Below are 23,443 nucleotides of genomic sequence, written 5' to 3'. Positions count from 1 at the left end.
AAATTTTCAGCAATTTTCATAAAGTGAAATCCTCAATTTGAGGGTTGGATGATAAAGTACACGACAGAACGAGTTCGTGGAAATTTTCGGGGAATTTTTCGGATACCCGAAGTATTTATAATGAATTTCCGAAGTTGTGGGATTTTAGAAAATGAAATAAAGAAATAGAAATTAGGTGGTGCAATGAGAGCCGTTTATCCTCCCACCTCTTGATCATGGCCGTCCATTGTTAATTGGAAAAATCTATATAAAGGCCTTTGATCAGTTGGAAGGACCAGAAAGATCGAGAGACAGAGAGAGAGAACCAGAGTTCTCTGACCCGGAACGCGACCCGTGACTGGGTCCGACCGGAAACCGCTCCTCCGGCCACCTCACGACGGCGCGCGGCCACCAGAAGTTTCATCTCGGTGTCGCCTACATCCGTATGGTTCCAGATCATACATGCGGCGACTGGGAACGAAGAATCGACGATCTAAAGCTTGAAGAACCTCCGGCGAGTTCTGCAGTTTCCGGCGACTCCGGCCACCGTTTGGGCCGCCTGTGGTATGAAACCTCACCTCCTCTTCATTCTCAACACCCCAGTATGATTAGTTTTTCGATGTAATCAAGTTTTGACGATTTTGTTTCTGGGTTGCTTCTGCCTCCGTCACGGTTCCTCGACGCCTGTGTTTTTCCGGCTCTTCTCGGCTTAGTTTTTGGCTTGGTTGCACCTGTAGGCGAAGGCAGACCTTGTTTAGGTATGAAGTACGAGAATTGTTGGTTGAGTGGCCATCGGGTCGAACTTTGTCGTCGGTCGAGTTTCGAAAGTAGGCTGGACGGAGTTGATCAACTCGGCGTCGACTAGGCTATCTCCAGCAACTGTGTCCTCCGCGCTGAGGTCTCACCTACGTGTTGACTAATGAAGGTAAAATCGAAGTCTGCTCTGTGGTACTTGTGACAGTTTGGATGAATTATGGTGTTGGAAGTGAAATTGAAGTTTGAATGCATGTGTGAATCGGGTGTTTGAGTCTTAGAAGGAATTGGTTGAGTTGCATATTGAGAAATTGATCTGGATTGTGGAATAGATCTTGTGTACGTGAGGTTCCGGTGAAAATTGATGATTAGTGATGAGTGCAAATTGTATTGTTGTTACGATTGAGTTACGGTTGTTGTTAGTTTGGAGTAAAGGTACAGAAATTATGAATCGGCTGTGAATTTTGGGAATGGCCTAAATAGTATTATGGGTGTCCATAGTAAATTCTGTGGAATTACTATGCGGCAAAACGGTTAAGTAAATTAGAGATATTTCGTTAGTGAAGTCGTTATTGGTTTGCTTGTGTATTTCGTGGCTTGATAATAAATAAGGAAAAGAAATTAGTGTATATATATGTATTGGGTGGCCTTAGTAATCGGGTGCACTCAATATATGTTTGGTCGATAACGTAACTTCAAGTCAATGTTCGATAATTGAGGTAATTATCGAATCTACCTCTATTGGTCAAACATGATCAAATGGTCAAATGTGGTCAACCCTTGGTCAACTCCTGGTCAAACCAGGAAAAGTTAGGGTTGGACGATATATTAATCGTTGAGAATTCGTTTAACTGTTCAAAAGTTATTAACTATAGAAATGTCGGAATTTAGGACTCCAGTTACCCGAGGAACAGGAGGTTCGCAACTCTCGGAGTACGTGAGAGAACGCATCGGAATCCAGGTAGGGATTCAGGACTCTCCTCGGTTGGTGATTTTCTTTTATATTTTAGTAATGTGATGCATGATAAGTGGTATGGGTTGGTTATGTAAAATGCAATGCATACTAACCAATCCGTGAGAAAATGTGTGATGGCTTGAGAGCGAAGGGTGGCTCTGACTTCCTTGGGTTCGATCCCCTTAACCTCCGGAGGGTTAGTTACGCCGGTCGTCCGGGTATTCCGATCGTAATAACGGGCCCGGTACGTGTGTGTGTAGCTGGGTAGTGGACGCTCTCGCTACGCTTACCTGATGATAAATTAATTTGAGGTAAGGTCGTGTAGTGGGTCTATGGGACCGGCCATCAGGTAATACTTGGTTTTGGCGCCGTATTTATTTAAGCATCATGCATCGGTTTTCAAGTTGAAGAACATTAAAGTTTGTCGTTCTTTTAAATATTTGGTTTAAATATGTTTTCATACTGGGCAACCCAAATACTTGTTTATTGGTTTTAAATCTAGTTGAGGTAGAGTTCCTGTTGAGCAGCGAGGACGAAAGCTCACCCCTACAACAGTATGGATGCAGGTACCGTGCACTGGTGACGGGACAATGGCGGACGGAGCTGGGTGTGCAGAACAAGTTTGGTAAACCACCTTCTGGGCTTTATTCTGATTTCCATTTCTCAAACTTTGTGTCCTGGAACTTGTGTGAAACTATTCTTGGGTCAAATCTAGCTAAATTCTTATTCCTTAAATTATGTACCTCTTGAGTGAGCATTCAGTCCGAGTCTAGACGAACAAATTGAACCTAACGATTCAAGGATTTTCACCTCAAAATATTTCTAGCTCCCGCTGTGTTTATACGAAAAGTTTACAAACAAAATGCCTAGCGGTCCTCTAGAATGTGAATCGAGCTTTCGGTTTATATTTTAGAGCCCCGCGGCACTGTGATGTGCCCAAGCTGGTGAGGTGCGGTTTGGGGCGTTACATAGCCCTATGTTCAAGCTATGCTACGATATCCGGAAGTGGCAAATACGTCGCCGGAAAGCCACCTTCCCGGCCTTGCCAAGTTGCCTTCACAAACATGCTTTCTAGACTAGAATAGTGATTTCTACAGCCCACATCTAAGAAAATGTAAAGGATATGGCTTCCTTCACCTATAAAAGGAACTCTCCTCCCACATAAACATCATCCCATTACATACTTTGTAATCCCCCTTGGGCCGCAAGGCCCAAACACACATAGTACAATATTCAAGTGGACGTAGTCTCTCGCTAAGGCTGAGACGAACCACTATACTTCTCATCTCTCTCTCTCTAAAGCTAACTAGAGACCCCTCGGATCTCTAACGTTAACACCAATCGTTAGCTCAGTTTTTGCTGGAATGTAAAACATGGTCTCAGCAAGCACACCACATTCTCCACTTGAATCCATTCCGTCGTAATAGGACCCCAAATTAGGCCAATCACGTTCGTGATTACAACTGAAGCAATCAAAATAAAGATTTTATTGACTGAGATACAAAGCAATTATTCATCTATAAATTACAAATTGAAAGAAATATGAAATGGACATTTACACAAACCTGCCAACTATATATGAAACAATTGATGAAATTATGGCATATGAAGTGCCCAAAGGGATATGCATCAAATATCACTCCAAAATTAAAGGTACTCATATCAAGAACACATAACTTATATATTGTTTAAGCACATGTTAAAGTCATGAAAGACGAAATTATGCCAAAATGAGCAACAAATGGGATTACTAAGATCCAACCACAAAATGCACTGTTATGTCAACTATTCAAATCAAATCTTGACTTGGGAGCAAGCTTAGATCGAAGACAACTCAATCGAGAGGAACAAAGATCATGTAACAAATCAATGAAATTGTTCCAAATAACAAAGGGTTGTTATCGAAACAAAACTTGAAATGTATAGTGCTTACTCATAGTCAAGGCTCTCAATGGGGCCACAAACTTGCTAATGTAAGCCACTCTAGAGCCTTGGTGTAATTTTTCTCAACCCCAACTCCTATGGCATAAATATCACTAAACAGACTCGAGAAACCACAACACTGCCAAATAAATTTTAGGATCAAAATCATCTTTAACTCCCATATATAATAATTCAGTCCAGCGAACATTCTGAACTCCATACCTTCATCCTTCATCTCCTCTGTTTCTTTTCTATTCCTCCCTCAATTATTCTCTTTCTTCTTCTTTTCTTACCTTTGTATTCATTTTCTCTCTCCCTCATGTCTCAGCTCTAGCTAGCTACAGACTCAAAGATGAGTATCTCATGTTCAATAAATTAGAACGGCTAACCTCTATTTCTAGGCAACCCCCACCCTTCCTAATAACTAATAAAAAATCAAAACGAATATTGAACACAGGTCTGGGATAATTATACTCAATTAAGTTGAGAAACTTTACAAAATAATCCTCATCAGCTCAGGTCATGTGTTACTAAATTTCATCTTTTTAAATTATCCCCATACCCATGCTTACATTTATAAATTTGCAGTTGTCATGAAGCAAATAGTTACTGAAAATATACTTAAAGGTTATAAGAAACTAATCTTGTTAGTTCTGACCTCTCAATACAGATATACAGATAGATTTGACCAACCATATAAAGTTAGCAATGTCTTGAAACAATGAAATCAATTTGAAGAAAAGTACAAGTAGCTTACCACACAGGGTGGTGCTAGAGGAATAAATGTGAGATTTTTCTTTGCGACCTTTGGTTGTATATTTAACGTTTAAGGACAAGGAAACAAAGGATCAGTTTTCTAAAACACAAATATCCAAAGGGAAGATCTTGTTGCATTATGTAGTGATGATCTTCATCAATATATATGGTTCACTGCACAACAACAAAACATTCTCAAGAGTCAAGATACATATATGCACATGCATGGATGTATGTATGTGTATTAATGGAAGTGCTGTGGACCTAAAGTACTTCCACCCAGACATTGAGTAGGCCTAAAGATGTGGAAAGTATCTATACTTAACTGATAGAGATTGTATCAAAATCATATCCAAGTTTAAGTTATTCTGAGTTCTTAAACTTCAGTACAAACATATAGACCAACGTTTTATCAAATTAACAAAAACATGACAGATGAATGTAACCCAAGTGCTCAAGTTAGGCATACTAACAGTATGTTACTTCTGCTTTAGTTACCGAAAAGACCGATTACTAACAAGCCGTGATAGAACCCAAACAATGCAATGTCCATTTCAGAAATAAAGGAGCTTATATTTAATATAACAATAAACCACAGCAGCGTCATGCCAATGCAAAGTAATCTAGCCAACAATGATAAAAGAACATTTTCATACTAAACATGTGAACACATGTAACAAACTACCATAGAAGTAAGCAAGCATATATGCTTACCTTTTGACGACTCTGAAAACACAGACATTGGGTCAATGATGCATCTCACTGAAAAAAAATTAAGAGTAGAGTAAATAATCCAGAATACAAGCTTAATTGCAAAATCAACTTCTAAACTTCCTAAATCCCCAATGTATAGAAGTGATAATACAAAAGAACACAAACATAGATGGTCAAGTTATATGGGAGGGAAAAAAAATCGAACTACTTGCACTTCTTACCAGACCCAGAAATACGAAAAGCCAATCGTTTATTTGTTGATCCTTCTTCGTTGTCTCCAGCTAACCCTTGAACCAGAAATATGAAAAGCCAAGTTACATCTATAGTCACATTAGCCGAGCAACCTGATCATTAAAAATTAGAAATCTAGAAAATTAAAACCCAAACACCCATAACCCTAAAATTAACTCAAGTACCAAATTGCTTCATGAAACCTCTCAATTCAAACCCCAAAGTCAATTTGATTGCCAAAAACACAAAACCCAAAGTCAAATAGCTCAACCATGGAGTGGAATCAGTTCAACAAGCCTAGTGAAAGAGATACTTACAATAGGAGCGGTGAAGAAGGCAATAGGAGCAGAGGAGAAGATTTGAGTCAGAGTCCGAGTCAAACACGATGGGTATCACAATATCTAGCTTTTATTCACAATTTGGGAATTGGAGCGCGCTTGCAACTTTTTGGAGACCGCGAAATTTCTAGACTACGAAAAGTTGCCACTTGAAAATTCACCAAATAAAAATGAAAAGTAGGTCACTAACTCTAAAACGACAACATTTTTCTGCAGGTGTTTAATAACACATAGTGAGCAAACCTAAGCTGGTCACTATTAATTATGCATTTGGTCATTGCAATAAAATAATTAGGCGGGAGTTTGAAAAAAATTAGTGCTAACTAGTTCAGTGACCAATAGGTAATGTTGGTCACTAATTCCATTCTATTAATGACCAAGTACAAGTTGGTCACTATCATTTGGTCACTAATGCCCATATTTTTTGTAGTGGTTGAATAGCACTCCCATGCCAACTGTTGGCTTCCTCTCACACAGCCTGTGTCGTTGGGCGTGGGGAACTTCATGAGGAGCATGTAACTGGGGATGATGCACTTAAGTTTGTTGAGTGCCGGTCGCCCAATGATGGTGTTGTACAATGTTTTAAAAGGCTGAGGCATAGCCGGGAGAGCCTCAGCAAGGCGTTCGCCTTGAGGCGTAAGGCGTAAGCCTTATGTATAAATTTCCTGTATTTAAGTATAGAACTAGTCTTATATATAGAACATGTATTGTAACCAAAAAAAACATTATAAATTGTCATCCATTCATAATAAGCAAGTACTAAAACCATATGATTCAACAAAATCACCAAACCTATAATAAATCCAAAGATATAAAGGAGAGAATATTACAAAGAGAGAATATTACAAAGGAATCAAAGGTAATGTTCATTCATAGTCACAAACTAGGCAGTCGTGATCATCAGCTGCTTTGCTAATTGGTTTAACAATACTGGGGAACAAAATTACAAGCAAGACAAGCAGAGGCAGGATATTCATCTTAACTTGTTTACTCTCTTAGCAAAAATTCAGCCTATTAAACCTTTGAAATTGAATGTTCAATTATAAACATCAAAGCATCCAGGTTGTGGATCCGGGTCTACTAAGGGATGCCATTTATCAAATAACCATGTGTGAAGTCATGAAACAGCTATGTTCACATCCATGATACACCATCCTTCCGAAACACCATCCTTCCAACTACCAAGCAGATCACATCCACAGCCGTACATGCAATGCACTATCAGAAGTTCAGAACAAAATCTAGGATATGTAAATCAAATCAACACACACAATTCACATGAACAAACAACTCACCTACAGTATGAACAATCAAGCAAAAACACTAAAGCTAATTTAGTAATCAAATTAAAGAACAATACGAACTCTTAAAAGAACAATGAACCTTCAATTGCACAGACGCAGTAGTCGCCGATCCGAATTCGACACTAAACTCACCGATCCGATTCTATATCCGGAGCTCCAATTCGCCTCTCTCGATCGATCTGTGCGTGTGTGAGAAACTGAGAATTAGAGATAGACAAAGAAATGAAGGAAAGCAATATGAATGGGAGAGAAGGAGACTGAATTCGAATGAGAGCCAAATAAACACGAAACATCCAAAGAAAGCTGAGAGAAAAGTAAGATCATACCTCCTTCTTATTCCAATTCTTCAAAAAACATATGGGTTTTTCATGATTTTATCAACTTTTCGAGTAAGGGATTGGGATTGGGTGCTCTTGAGAGTGAAGAGTCGGGGAGGAGGCTGTTGAGGGATTTGGGGCTTCGCTCGGGTATAATACACGACCAAATAAATGAAAACCCTCTCAAAACACCAAAACGACGTCGTTTTGGTGTGTTAAAAAAAAAAAAAAAAAATTCCAGGCGTACACTCAGCACGCCTTAAGGCTCGATTTCTCCGCCTTCCACGCCTCCATCTCCTCCTCCTGAGCCTCTGCGCCTCATTTGCAAAACAGACTCACTTTTCTTCACGCCTCATGCCTTTTGAGCTTGAAGGCGCGCTTGACGCGCGCTTTTTAAAACATTGGTGTTGTACGAACTGAAACAGTCGACCACAATGAACTCTGTATGAATTTCAACAGTACATGGGCTGGTGTCGATGACTAGGCAAATCTAATCAGATCCTAGCAGCTGTGTGACATAGTTAGAGAAGCTTAGCAGAGGCTCTTGATCTTGAAGCAATTTTCTGTTCCACTGGAGTTGGTTGTAACAGCCATTGAAGATGACATTGACAGTGGATCCGCTGTCAACCAGAACCCTTCCCATTAACCACTTGTCGAGCATGGCGTCAATCAAGAATGGGTTGTCGTGGGGTAAGTGCACCCCGCGCTCTTCCTCCTCTGAGAAGGTAACTGGTTCCCAACCAGACCTTTGGAGCTCGGCAGATATCTCATAGCGAATGTTGCAGACTTCTTTGGGATGGTTAGCACGTGCATATAGCTTTCTTGCCCTATGAGACATGCCGGTGATTGGAGCACCACAGTCGATGGCGTTGATGCCGCGCATGGGTTTGATGTTGGCCACCACAGGTAGCGGTTGGTGCATCTTGAATTGTTCCATCTTGCCATCACGGTATAAAGTCTCAACAGCGGTTTTGAGAGCATTGCAGTTGTTGGTGTTGTGACCGTTGTCCTCGTGGTATTTGCACCACTTGCAGGTGTTCCCGGGCTTCCCCACCCTGGGATATTTTCTTGGGGGTGGTGGCGGGATCTGGTCCTTGCATTGGTCGTATATCTCCTCATACGAGGCTGTGAGGACTGTAAACACTGCGTACCGCTGGGAGGACTCTGTCTGTTTGTTACGATTATCCCTGTGGGATGAGCGGTTGCCCTTGTTGTAATGCTGGTCTTTCTGCCGCTTACTTTAGTAGTTGCCCTATTGCCTCTCTCTTCTTGTCAGTGGGTGGCGCAACGGAGGTTTTGTTAACGGTCTCATGATGGCTGGAGGAGGGCTGAGTGGATTTTGCCGGTGCTGGCGCTAACGATGGGGTTTCTCCATATGTGATGAATTCTGCCTGTGCATGGATGACTGCCTCGCTCATGACGTGGTCGTACGCCGCATTTGGATGATTGTAATTGAGATGATAGAGAAATGGTCCCTTTAGGAGTCCTTGCTTGAAGGCTGCCAATGACATTGTTTTATCAAGATCGTGGCACTGAGATGTTGCCGCTCGCCACCTGGTGACGAATGCCTTCAGTGTTTCCTCTGTGCCTTGCTTGATGTTGAATAATTGAGTAGTATTGTGGTGTTCGGCGGACAGTAGGATGAACCGAGAGAGAAAAGAGTGTGATAGTGCGTGGAATGAGTCGATGGATCCCAGCAGGCATTCAAAGAACCAGCTCATTGCCTCACTATCCAACGTTTCGCTGAACAAGTGGCAGAGGGTGGCATCATCAAACCCCTTGTTGTTAGTGACTTTTTTGAAGGTGTCCATGTGGACGAAGGGGTTCGTCATGCCGCTGTAATGTGACATCTTTGGTGTCTTTGCATGTGCTGGTCTAACGGCCTGCAGCATTCTGGGGGTGAATGGTCCTGGCCTGGACGCAAAGAGCGGGTTTGGAATTGGCGTTGGGGCGCTTGTCTCCCCTCGGATTAGCCTTTGCTCTAATTGTTGCATCCTTTCCAAAATTAGGGAGGTCGCATAGCCAACAGCACCCGCCTGGAGATTCCGCTGGGCCACCTCTCCCTTGGGGATAGGTGGATTACCCTCAGTTCTAGCCCTAGCCGCCGGGCGGTTGGTGTTCGGTTGTAACTTTGCTTCTTGCTCCATCATTAGGCAAGGCGGGGGTGGTGGACCCATTCCCAATAGTTCTGGTGGGTTAATTGGTACCTGCATCTATATGATTGGTACGGGTACCAATCCACCAGTATTGGGTCGACTACGTCTGGTGCTCAGCGATTGCTCGCTCTGTGCTGGGTTAACGTTTGCCTCAAGCACCCTCTTTAACTAGTCGAATTTTGACATCAGCGTCGCTACTTGCTTTTGGGCTTCGGCCTTTTCTCTTCGCTCTTGTTCGCGCTCCCTGTTTGCCTTGTGGAGGTCCACTAATGCCAGCTCATACATAGCGGCGAAATCCTGGCCTGGTGGGCGACTGCTGCTAGGTTGAGCCTCCGCCGCACCCTGGGTCAGCTGTACCTGGGATGAGCCCTTGGGTTCCGCGCCTGGGTTGATTGGAGTCTTAAATAGTGCTCGGTTAACGTTAACCGAGGGGTTGGTGGGATGGGGGTCGGCGGATTGATCCGCTTGCTCTTCAGCGTTTACCCCCACTACCGTTAGTCATGGTGATTGTTGTGGTGGGATGGCCTTTTGCTCAAGGATTCCCACAGACGGCGCCAATGTTAATGCTTTAGACTTGGGCGGTAGCCCAAGCCTTTGTTTAACGCTAGTCTGACGGGCGGACCGCTACTTGGATGTATAGATGACCTCTGTTATCTGTCAAGTGAAATACAAAGGGCTTCAAAGGGAGACCGCGTTAGGCTGTCTTCTCTTCTCCGATGCCTAAGTCAGTCAATGTATTTGTGTTGACATAATAACAATAGGTAAATAGTCATTGCGTAATTAATGAGGAGAGAGGAGAGAACCTTTTATAGGTGAGGAAGAGGCAGACCTCTTCCTTGTTTTCGATGTGGGACTGATATGCATCAGTTCCCAGTTTGTGGAGCTTCTGATGCTGCCTTGGCGCGATGCGTGGCGGCGTGTCAGCGGTGATCTAGGGGCAAGTCGGGGCTCAAGCGGTAGCCTGTCTGGCGATGATTTCATAGGTCATACGGTTGGCGGTAGTTGATACTGCTGGTGTTGATATGAGCGTGGCTCATTCATAGCTAATTATGCTTGTAAATGCTTATGTAAGTACAGTGCCAAAACAAGAACACAGCGCATATATATATATATATATATATATATATATATATCCAAAACATAGATTCGACAATTTTGCTAATCCATAAACCCTAATCCCCTGTCAAACAATCACACCCATCCCCAGAATCCATTCTAGACCCTCAAACTCACTGGGGAATAACAGAACTAACCCCAAATACCAAAAAATAAACAAACAAAAACCAAATAATGCAAGGACGAGATTCGGATTACCTACCTCAAAGATGGGAACTTTGATGCGCTTAAAGGTGCTCGTCTCCACTTCAGAAGGTCTTCGTCCTCCAAAGATCGATAACTTCACTGAATTACAGAATCTTCTTCTCTGCTGTCAGAAACAAAGCTCGAACACGACGACTAAGAGTTTGAAGTGAAGAAGATGTCAAAATCACTGTGGTTTCCCTCTCTTTTATGTCAACATCAAACCAATCCAGGCCATCAGCTGAGAAACGACATTGCACGACAGCTGTACACGTGCCCCACGACCGCAATTACTCTCCGGATTAACCGAGGCGTCGCCTCAGTTACAAAATCAATAATTACTCGCATTAATGATGAAGACACGGGCGTGCTGCGGGGATGTTATTCCACACGTTATCCTAATACATGTTAGCCAAGTGTCGGACGCTGTCAGACGAAGCGTCTAGCCAAAGTAACCATCAAGGGTCACCAAACCTCGAAAGTCTCCTCTAAGCACCACACTGCTAGCGGAACTTCTCCCTTCATCTTGCAAGCGGAAGAGTCCGCTAAGTGTCACACCGCTAGCGTAACTTCTCCCTTCATCTTGCAAGAGGAAGTCTCTGCTAAACGCCACACCACTAGCGTAACTTCTCCCTTCATCTTGCAAGCGGAAGTCTCCATTAAGTGCAACATCGCTAGCGTAACTTCTCCCTTCATCTTGCAAGAGGAAGTCTCTGCTAAACGCCACGCCGCTAGCGGAACTTCTCCCTTCATATTGCAAGCGGAAGTCTCTACTAAGCGCCACACCGCTAGCAGAACTTCTCCCTTCATCTTGCAGGCAGTTCCGCTGAGCTCAACACCGCTCACACTAGTCTACCACCAAGCAGGTCCCCACGATACAGCTTGCCGCTTACTATCAGCGAAGGGATTTCCGCCAACAGCGATTCCCAAGGCAACGCCTCATCCTGACGACGACCTTCACGCGACGTTACAGTCAGGCTACGTCCCTCCGGGACACGGGGACACGTCAACAGTCTACGACGGCCCTAATCAGGCACGTTCACCCCCGCCACTCGGGTACCAAAGATTAGGCTCGCTACCCAACACCCTCTGCTCAGTGCAGCTCCCCTCAACAAACAATATACCTACCAAACGGAGGTCTATCTTAGCCAGGGAGTGGGGGACTCCCTGGGGGGCCTAGCAGGGGCCCACCCAAAAGGGTACAAAGTGTTTGCTCAGTAAGTCCATGGTTGACAACGCACTGACGTTAATTATGCTTTTGCAAGTCTAGCGGAAGTAACGCTTCGAACCGCTAGGCAACTCCCCAACCAACTTGTTCAGACATCAGGCTCGCAGCTGACGATTTGAGCTATGATCTCTACACACCCAACCATTTCGCTCACCAACTTGAGTTAGGCCAATTGATACCCTTCCCCTTTTTCAATTCCATCAATTACTATACCTCCTGGCAAAGAATAGGCCTTCCAACCGGGCCTGCCCCAGCTCAAAGTACGCTCATCCTGATAGACCTTCCTTCTTGGGCTACTATTCTATATCCCGTCAACAGAGTTGACGAGGATTATGACGAATGGTGGGTCAAAGTTTCTATCAATTGCTGGGACCTGCTAGATGATGAACTTTTCGCTATGATCTTCTGCCATCTAGGTTATCTTTGCAAGACGGATCTTCAAGGCGCAACCTCTACGACCCGTGCAGACTAGAGTAGTCATTCACAATAAACCAAGGCTGGAGGTATGTTCCACTATACCCAATCTCACAATCCCTTAACTTTCTTATTCTACTTGATGTTTCTTTTCAGCGGGTCAATACCAGGAGTAGAGGTGTGCCGTCAACTACTGGTGGTCAATAAGCTGGTCCTTTCACCACGACCACTGGTCAGGCCATGAAGCAAAAAGCTCTGGTGGAGGAGCCTGAAGTCGAGAACTCTTCCGATGACGAAGATCCTACAGAGGTAAAGTCTCACATGGCTTTCGCTGGCCCTTTTTGTTCCAGGCCACATCAACCATGTTTACTCCTGTGTCAGGGAAAGGGTTCAAATCCACTAGGGCTATTGCACTGGTTGGGGATTCGACTTGCAGACTCCCATTATTCAACCAAATCTGGATCTGGTCCTTTAGCTTAACATACTCAGCTGTGTTGTGGTTCCACAAATTATGGAATTTGCAGTATTTCTTCCCTTTGAGCTGATCTGGTCTGGGAAAGGGCCCAAAGTCAGTTTTTACCATCTTCGCAGCTATCTTCTCATCGAGTATCTCATGCGCTTTGTTCGCATTGTATGTATAAGTCGCGAATTCAAGTTTGGTGAAAGCCACAGACTTGAGCTTGACTGGCTTCAATTACTTGAGTGTGGAACTCTTTTTTCCAGTTAGCTTGAAGGCAGAAACATCATTTTCCTCCTCTTCATCCTCCTCCGGAAACAACTCTTCATAATAAGGATCATATGTGTTTGCTTGATAATTTATAGCAGCCATTGTCCGGTGCTTTCCTCGAACGTATGTCCCCTTGGATGCATTCTTTCTCGCATCAGTTTCCTTGAGGAGATGCTCAAAACTGTCTACCTCTGTGATCAGCTCTCCCATGGATTTGAACAAGCTACCATGTTGGTTCTTTCGTTGGCGTGGCTCCAAGCCCTTGATCGCCAGTTTAACCAATTTTTTTTTTCCGGTAACACCATGTTTAACTTGGCTTTCTGAATCTGGAATCACTGGAGATAAGCAACAGTAGACTCATTAGGCTGCTGAGCCGTCTGGGTAAGAGAGGCTAGGTCAACCTCGGGCTCTATAGCCCCGAAGGTCTCCCTTAATAACTTTTCCATCGAGGGCCAATTAGCAACTGATCCCGGCTTTAGTTTGGAGAACCAAGTGAAAGCAGCCCCTGATAGAGAGGTGCTAAAGATTTTACACTTCAAGCTGTCATCGTTCTGATACTAGCCACATTGCACCTTGAACCTGGCCAAATGAATTTCCACACTCTCAGTATCCTCTCCTGAAAAAGTAGAGAAAATGATATTCTTATAGCCCTTAGGATAGGGCGCGAGCATTATGTGCGGAGGAAAAGGCCCCTCATAGAACTCATCAAGGTTAGCCCTTAGATTGGCCAATCTAATCATCTCTTTCACCTCCTCACGCCTTACATACTCTGGTCCAGGAGGGGGAAGCGTCGCCACAGTTTGGCAATTAGTTTGCAAGGCAGGCGCAGGTTGACTAGCGGCCACCCCTTCTCCTATGCGAACGACATGTGGTGTATGCAAAGGTTAGAGAGTGGGAGTTGGTCCTGACACATCTTTGGCCAGAGTTATGATCCTGATCAGGTTGCCTGCCTGGTCAATCCCATAATAGTTCCCCAAAAGCTCCTGATAAACATTCTCCACTCCATTGCTGTCATATTGGAAAAACTCGATAAGATTAGTGGGAGTGCCTTCACTGATCTTCAGGGTCTTGCTTTTCTATGCATTCGCTGGCGCGAGCTTATCTTTGCTAATTACCAAGGCCTTATCCTTACCCTTGGAAGATGAAGAAGCAGTCCCACCAGGGGGTGGGATGGCTCCGCTGCTACTACCCTTTTCCCTAGCATTCGGAGGACTGTATTTTCCTGACCCACAAGGCTGGCCGAGAGTGCTAAAGATAGCGTTAGGATCCCCTATTGTCTTCTTCAACACTTCCGTAGCCCTATCCAACTCGGCTTTCTACATGGCGACCTGAGTAGCTAGATTAGGGCTGCGATCTCAGTTGCAGTGCTTTTGCCTTGGGTGTTAATAGCATTAAAGAGTTGTAGGTACTGGTCATGACTTTTGTCAGTGATTCTATCTGCATGCATCTTGGCCTCATCTGCAAGTCGCTCAGCCTGCTTCTTAGCCTCTTGGGCATTCTGGTCAATGCGTTGGTCTAAATTGCTTAAATGCTGCTCTGTTTTCACGATCGAACTGGCCAGCTGCTATTTATATTTATCGTCGTTGATCTTTAGGATGTTGAGTTGTTCCTCAAAGCTTGCACCCTCTGGGATAAGGAGAGGAGCGAACTCATCAGCTTCAGTTGTTTCGCCAGCCACAGTGGCATTAGTGGCGGCAGGAACATCACCAATCTCTTTAGGTTGGGCGGTGGCAGAGTTTTTGCCCTAAAAAACAAGCGGTGGATTTCCTCCCTATTCTGGATTCGACATCTCAGATGATGGCGGATTGAGAGAAAATCTTTAGATTACCTGTTCTTTGGAAAGACCACAACAGTCTGCACGAGGGTGTGGCTTGTAACTGGAGGTCTTGTGCTTTGGGTAGTTGACATAAACCTTTTTGTAAGGGTTTCCGCTAGACTTCCCAATGGTGGCGAACGCGAAGAAACTCTAATGCAGGTCCCACTGGGCATGCCAAAATGTTTGGCTCCAAAACCAGTTTGGGTAGCAAACTATCTCTTTTGAGTGTGCGAGCGTGCCAACACTGTGCGATGTAGTCATTGGGGCATCCCTTGACCTGACTTCTTCTCAAATGATGTGGACGAGGAGAGCACCAACCTCGTCACCAGGTTTGCCTTTCGGAAAAAGACTTACACCGTACTGATAAGGACTTGTGGTGTGATCTCTTGCGTCACCAAGTTGATACTTAGTGTTGTAGACTAAGCAAAGCAATCACCGAGAAGTAGGAGAAAGCATGGGTTTTGCTAAAGCGTGACTTTAGCTTCGCTAGGTTGCGAGGGTGTTACCCTTGCTTCACTGGTTTCAACTAGGTTTAAGGTAGGTTGCTCCGAAGAGACTTTTGATAATCTGAGAGATTAGTTGATCGAAGAGTTGTGTGTTGTTGTCCCTTGAAACCTGGTATTTATAATAGAGTTTTGACTGTTCCTTGCCATAGAAGGATTATTGATTGAAGATTCCTGATTGGTTTCTGCTACTTGAATCCTATAAGGGCTCATTTTCCTTATGGACTCCGAAATGGGCGAAGCTATGACCTAAACCCAAGTAGACTCATTTTTGGGCTGCAAGTATCGGCCCGCTATGCTCAATCCTCTTAAAGGATATTGCCAAAAATACTTTTGGGCTCAAACATCGACATCAAACCTCCAAAAGCCCCCATTTTTGGACTTATTCAAATCATACATGAGAATTTGATAAACAAGTAGCAAAACAAACATTTATTCATAGTAGATGAGAATCCTAATTTGAAAGAAATCTGCTAAAACTCCATCCAAAACCAATATTAGGATTCTAACATCAAACTAGGCCTCACGTCTATTGACAGTTGCTTAAGGTTTGTGTTGGGTTTCCAGCCCATGAGTATTTCCTAAGACAATTATCTTAGAGTATGAGAATTGTTTACCCAGTACGTTTTGGATTCCTACTGATGAATGGAGTTCCAATGAGGAATGAAAATCCTTATTGATGTAGGATTACATGTAATCCTTATTAATTACAAAGAAGGAGAAGGCATAATTACCTATCACCAATAAGAATAGGTTTCCTAGATGGTGAAGAAAGCTGATATCCTTATGTCTATATAAGGAGGGGTTTTGCTCTTGGTTTTTCATCACAAAGACAGAGAGCAAAATGTATTCCATTCTCGGAGTTAGAGAGTGAGAGAGGGCAAAGAAGAGAGAGACAGGAAGAGAAGAGAGAGTCCTTGTTTTCTTATTCTTTCTGGTTGTACCCATTATAAATATAGTGGAAGATCGTTTTTCTTCCCGGTGGACGTAGGCAAAAGTTTTGTTGAACCACCTTAAATCTGTGTTCTTGTGCTCGTATCTTTGTGGTTGTTTCTCTTGGTGTGCTGTGCTTATTTGTGGTTTTTGACTTCACATATTGACCGATTCTCAACAGTTTGCCCTAGTTGACAATTGCTTTGTTAGTTTGTCACTTTGTCTAAAGCTCAACAAAGGGTCTCATTCTCGACTTTCAGCTCCTAGCATCTTTGTTTTGTTACCAAAATTAATTTCCTTATGTTTCATCATTGCTGCTTGTGTAGCTCAGTGGTGTCTTGCTTCATTAGTTTGACCATGGATGCTAGATTTGGTGTGTGCTAGATTGAGTTTGTTGGCTAGGGTTGACATCTTGAACGGGGAGTTGTGTTATATATGCTCGAGCATGGTGTTAAATGTGAGAAAGAAAAAAATTGTACGATTCCTACATACCTGCACTACATATTTTGTCTAATCCCATATAGGGTACAGAGTCATAGGTCAAACTACAGTAGAGCTCGTCATTTGACCCGTGAATCAATGGGCCGATGAAGGTCTGCCCGGTCCAGTGAGTGATTAGGCTTGCCAAAGCTCTACCCGTTCGACTCAAGGGTTGAGCAATGGGCCGGATTTTAGTTAGTCTCGTGATAAGCCCCAAAAAGCCCTCTCGGCCTGGCCCTTATAAGCTCGGCTCGAAGGCCTAATTTTTTGTAATAAAAGTTGACTAAATATATAACATTTCAATATAGTAACTTAACTACTATTAAGTATATAGAGATATTTAACTTCTATATCATTAAGAGTTGTGTGTCTTTCTGTAAGAACGTGAAACAAGATGAGTTGGCAACCATGTTGGATGTATTATGGTTGATAGGCACGATAAGTACCTTGGGCTACCCATTGAGATTAGTTACTTGAAGTCTGAAGCATTTAAGTTTTTGACGGAGAAGGTACGTAAACGTACTCAAGGCTGGAGGGAAAAGACACTTAGTGCAGCAGGTAAGGAGATAATGATTAAAGCAGTGGCACAAACCACACCTACCTATATGATGAGTTGCTTTGAGCTTCACTAGTACCTTTGTTTTGAGATACATAGCTTGATGGCAATGTTTTGATAGGCTGATAAAGTAATGAGAAAAAGATACATTGGTTAGCTTAGGATAAACGTTGTGTTCCAAAGATGGAAGAAGGGTTAGGTTTTAGAAACATGGTGCACTTTTACCAAGCTTTACTTGCTAAGCAAGGTTAGAGGATTTTACAAAACCCTATCTCTTTTATTTCGAAGTTGTAGAAGGTCTGTTACTTTCTGGATACTGATTTCTTGGGGGCTAAGTTGGTGAAGCGTTCATCATATGCTTGGCAGAGTATTGTTAATAGGAGAGAATTATTGTATAAGGGCAAGTGGATAATGGGAGTATGATCTTGGTTTGGAATGATCATTGGCTCCCTTTCCCTCACAACTTGAAGCTGTTTTCATTATTACCTATGGAAGGATGGGAGACCCTCAAGGTTGAAGATATTATTGATCAGGATGAGAAGGAATGGTGTCTACATCTAATAGGTGTGCTTTTTACATCTATGGAGGCTAACCTAATTGCTCGCATACCTTTAGCATTAGGGGGCTGATGACAGACCCATATGACATTTTGATAGAACGGGGTGTTACTCTGTAAAGAATGGGTACCATGTAGCACGGATGACTGAGGGCTTTAATGATCATACTGATTGCTCTACAAGAAGTGTTGGCATGAATTGGAAGTACTAGAAACACATTTGGGGTGCTTGTGTTCCTCCTAATTATAAAGTTAGATCCTTCATGTAAAGGATGCTATGTGGAATACTGCTTACTAAGTGTGCTTTGGCTAAAAAGGTTAACCTAAATGACACTCGGTGTATTTTTTGTCATGGTTCTGTTAGATAAACTACATGTGTTTAGAGACTGTGAGGCCATGTTGTGCTATTGGTCTTTCAACAAAATTGGGTTGAAAGCTGTTAAAGTCCTTCGGAGTGTTCCTAGAAAATTGGCTGAAGAATGTAATGGATGTGTTTTCAATCCTGGAGTGCAACATGTTTTTCATGTACTCATAGGCTTTATGGGCAGAGGGTAATAACGTGGTTTGGAATAGGAATGTCTTCAATGCTTATAATAGGGATGTGTATGCAATGAAGTATCTGGAAGACTACCAACAGTTTCACCCAGATGGGAAGGGAAAGTGTTACACCACGTATCTAGATTTACCCGCTTACTAGTCATTCGGATGGTAAACAAAATTATCTTTACTTTACTTTCGTTTCGAAGTTTTAGGGCTTCCAAATGTTGACTTTTTCTTTTGTTTACTTTTTGAGAAAATTTCCTTCATGAAAGTTGTAAAGCATGTTAAACTGAGTTCCTGAACATATGGCACGCTTAAATTGGATGTTCAGACTAACCAGGCTTTATTTGTCTTGCCATGCTCTACAAATCCACTAAGTTTCAAATCTCAATTCAACCAGAGGAAGTCGAATTTCGGATTTGAACAATTTTGGCCCCAAATCCTTTCAAGGTAAATTTCGACTTCTACACTTAAAATTAGACTTGGTCTTAGTTGAGAAAGTTGTTCAGGATGTTGAGAGGAAGAATTTGGTATAGGCCTTGCTGCCCAATTTAATTGGAGTTGGAGGTGGCGGTGGTGGTGCATAGAGCCCATGCACGGCCGCTTGTGCCGACACGTCCAGCCACTTCAGGCCTTCTGTTTTGGTCCATTAGGTAGAGTGTAGCGTTACGGACATGTGGATATAAATTTTGTATCGATTGGTGAATGTTTTGAAAATGATCGGAATTTCTGAAGTTTCGGAGATTCAGATTTCGATTCAGGAAGAATCGACCGTTGGATCAACCCATTTTTCAATAGATTGTTTGAATAATCGAGTAAACGTGATCCATGCAATTTGAGATCGTTCCAATTGATCTCGAGCATTTGTAGAATTATCGTTTTAGGGTTTCGATTTAATTATCGTTGATTTATTTTCGAGAATCGAAAATAATTATTCATAGTATCAAATTGTTTAGACGATGTATAGATCAAGTTTGAGGTGGAAATCATCAAACTACCATCATAGCCACAATTCTATGAGTGGACATTTATTTTTAAAATAAATGAGCGTGTAGTATTATTTCTTGAATATTAATTTATCTTATTGTTTTAAATTGATAATAATTGAGTTGATAATTTATTTTACAATTTACTTATAATTTATCGGGATTTCTTGATATTTGTTCTATATGTCTCCTAAGACTACTTGTACCACTGAAGGAAAAATCACAAGCAAGGTCAGTGCTATAGTACTTACATTTTGCTTGTTTCTCATTTTCAACTTATTGTTGCTTCCTATCGATTTCACCGAATATTGGCTTATCCATCTGGTTGAATATTGAGGAAATGAATCTCATATGATCTGGAGTCTTCGTTATTGGGATCTTCTGTATCATCACAAGTTAATTAAGAGATTTGTATTACTATAGTTAGTCCTATAATTGTGGATAGAATTAGCATCTTTGTTGTATAAAACGTTGTAAACCATTCTGAATGAATAGAAGTTATTACATATTATTCACACTATCAAATCTCTTTATGGTATCAGAGCAATCGCTCTTGAGAACCTAGAAATCTACACAAACAAAATACCTCATGGCTGGTGACGAAGACTCCAGATCATATGAGATTCATTTCCTTAATAGAAATGATCCCAAACCCACGACCTCGTGGTTGATTAATTTGTCTTTGTTTTCCTCTCTGCTATCTTTCTTTTATTTTGCAAAGATTTTGGTGGACACTAAGATGCCATCATGGGTGCTTTCTTAATCTCAGCTTGTTCGAAAATTAAGACAACCTATTTTCCAATTTCAGGTTGTAAAGCCAGACTTTGAGACTCTAGATTTGGAGATGACTGGTGAGGATTGAGGAGGCCATGGACATTGAATTTAGGGATTTCAATTTTTGATCTTTCTGAAGAAGGTTGATAATTAAATTGGACAATTCTTAGGTTCAACCCTTGGGTGAACGAGCATATTCAGCTCTGTTGTCGATTAACATACTTTTATTTAATATATTTATTATCCAACGGTCCATATCTTAAATTAGTCTTTAACAATCATCTCTATAAAAACATTAAGCGAATCAAAAATCGTTTAATTATCTAATTGAATCAAACAAATGGATGGTTCTAACAACACTTACTACTATTATGATGAACCGTCCATGTACTTCATAGAAATGAATAACTAAAAGGTCTTCAATTTGATTGATTTTTTACAGAACTAATCTTTGTATAATGTCATGTAACATGAATGTTTGGATTAGAAAATTATAAAGTTAAAATGCATTAATCGCATTAGAGAGTGAATATGCTCATTCACCCTAGGAGTGAACCTAAGAATTGTCCAATGAAATTGAAAAAGGGATTAGTTTAGAGTTTTGGTTTAGGAGAAGACTGAGATGGGATTTCTTGAAATGGACTTAATCAGTTTGGTTAGGGATTTTGGGGTTAATGGGTTTTGGATTTCCTGCAGTGAAGTCTATGCGAAATGTATAGCCTTGCAAAAATAGCCTATATATATATATATATATATCTATACTATAATTAAGAGAACAGAGCTCTCCAAAACAGAATTTTTTTTTACCAATTTAACCTTTATATATTAAAAAACTATGAAATATAATTAATCAATAAGGATAATATGATCAATTGTAAAATAGAAGAAAAAAAATTAAAAGCAGAAAATGTGGTAGTTGTACGGAAAGTTTTCCCACTACTTTAACTTCTCTCCACACATATAGTGGGTGGGCATACCAATATATATATATATATATATATATATATATATATATATACATTTTTTTTTTTGGTCCAACCAAAAAATCAAACATAAGGACTCAGATCGACACAGATAATTACCATAATGAAATCGAACCAAACCAAAGTGTTTTATTTTAGGCAAAAAATCCATACCAAACTGATCGATTCGATGCAGTCTTTCACAGTTTCACTCTTTCGTCTTTTTCTATTCAGGCCTATCTTCATCCCACCATTAATTGAAAAAATGTTTTATAAATACCTTTCGGAGGTTGTAACACACTCATGACACAGGTCGGAATCGCTTGTGCAACTAATTTAATGAATACTGATTTACTGGATTTTGAAAGAATGATTAATCGTAAAGTTGATAATAGTCTAGAACATAAATGACAAGAATAGAAAAGGAAAATTTTGGGTAGAGGTAAGAATACTGAAAAATCCAATCCACCAACCACAATGTCCTTGACTTTTGGAACCCTCGAACCAGATTTATAAGTTGAAGCGAAATTGAGATGGTGTGAGACAAAACAAAAGCTCTTATAGTGTGTTTAGGAGTTTACTTTCCATTATCTGTGTAGACACCAAAAATTTAATGAAAATAAATTCATTAAATAATTCGGTCAACACTCAAAATTATGACCGAACAAATTTAGTCGGCATGTGGGTCTCACAAAAAGTTTACGTGGCTTGTGAGTCAGCAAAATCACGCAGACTCAGAGAATGACACTTGGCAACACATGAAAGGCCCGACGGTAATAAATGAATTTGCTCCAACTAAATCAACTGATATTAAAGCGGATCAATCAAATTAAATCAATTGATTCCGAGTCAAATCAAGTATTAAATCTCGTCTGCTGATTAGATATCAATTTATTTAAATTGATCAAGACGACAATCAGTCATCCAATTAATTGGCTAAATTTCTTAATAATCATAATTAAATCGGTTAACCAAAACGGATTGATTTAATTGTGATATTAACGGAATACAATTAAAATCAGCCATCAAATTAATTGGTTAATTCCTTAATAGTCGTGATTAAATCAGTTAATTAAGACTGATTGATTTGATTACGTAATTAAGGAAAATACAATTAATTACGTGTCATCAATGCATTCCAAATTGAGAGAGACGCCGACACTATAAATACCCCTTCTCAAATCAAAAGGAAGACTTCGGCCGGAGAGAAAAATCACTCCCAAAGTTCATAAGTCTTCAAGCGCGTGAAGAGCCTTCAAGCTGCCAAATAGCCGGTTCATCACCAACCTCAAGTCAAAGCACTCGTCACGTGTCAACCCTCGTCGCCATCATACGATTCAAGATCAAGCGTCAATCGCCCTTGAGCCAAGTACACCATCGAGGACGACGACAGACAGAGGGACGCAAGCAGACGGAAGAAACCTCTCCAAAGCTCAGAAGTCTCTCAAGCTCGTGAAGAACCATCAAGCTGCCAAATAGCCGGTCTCTTCACCTCGCCGACTTCAGACAAGCAAGGGAAATCACCTACAAGCTCGGAAGTCGTCAAACACACGGAGGATCAACAAGTACCAAACACATGTGCTGATTTATCCACCATCAAAAGCCATACTCGCCACGTGACACCGCTCGTGGTTCAAATCTGATCAAGTTCAAGCCTCTACAACCCTTGATCATTCGTCGTCTTCAAGTCGTCAACAAAGCAAAACTTCTGCCAAAGTTCTTCATCAAGCTCGTGGAGAATCAACAAGCACCAAACACACGTGCTGGTTCATCCCCTACCAAAGCCGAAGAATGCTCACCACGTAACACCACTCGTGGCCCTAAATTTGATCAATATCAAGCTTCTACAGCTCTTGGTCAACGTCTTCCTCAAATCGTCAACATAGCAGGAAGTCCACATTGCAACTGTTTGATTCAAGATCAAGTGCTCGCCACCCTTGGATTAAATCAACGTCAGAGATCGAATCAGAGGAGAATCTTGTGAAAGAGCATCTACAGAGATTGTAACCCGCATTTAAATTAATAAAATTATTATTTTGTACACGTGTCCTTCTTTCATTCGTTGCAGGATTTTTCGTGTTTACAATCTGATGGTTGAGATTTGAAGTTGTGTATATGTAGAAAGCAAAGAGATAGAAACAAAGATGATGCAAACAAACCTAGCATTTCTCAATAATCGAATCAGTGATTTACCAAAGGTACGTATAATGTTTTTTTTTTTTTTGCCCCTTATAATTTTCATC

The 23,443-nt window shown here is 41.5% G+C and overlaps 1 long non-coding RNA gene across 4 annotated transcripts; it reads right to left on the bottom strand.

Moving 5' to 3' along the window:
* Positions 1-2,903: 2,903 nt before the first annotated feature.
* Positions 2,904-5,844, bottom strand: LOC112194937. Of its 4 annotated transcripts, XR_005808156.1 has the most exons (6): positions 5,629-5,844; positions 5,302-5,367; positions 5,081-5,128; positions 4,368-4,540; positions 3,621-3,706; positions 2,904-3,150 (listed from the first exon to the last, which is right to left on the bottom strand). It is a non-coding gene; the product is annotated as an uncharacterized LOC112194937 (long non-coding RNA). The 4 variants fall into 4 exon arrangements; XR_005808154.1 differs by lacking the exon at positions 3,621-3,706 and having other exon boundaries at positions 5,629-5,841; XR_005808155.1 differs by lacking the exon at positions 2,904-3,150 and having other exon boundaries at positions 3,164-3,706; positions 5,629-5,842.
* Positions 5,845-23,443: the final 17,599 nt, after the last annotated feature.

This window comes from Rosa chinensis, chromosome 3 (genome assembly GCF_002994745.2).
Source record: "Rosa chinensis cultivar Old Blush chromosome 3, RchiOBHm-V2, whole genome shotgun sequence".
NCBI classification, from domain to species: domain Eukaryota; kingdom Viridiplantae; phylum Streptophyta; class Magnoliopsida; order Rosales; family Rosaceae; genus Rosa; species Rosa chinensis.
Note: the sequence above shows the minus strand (reverse complement) of the source record. Positions and strands in the feature narration are given on the sequence as shown.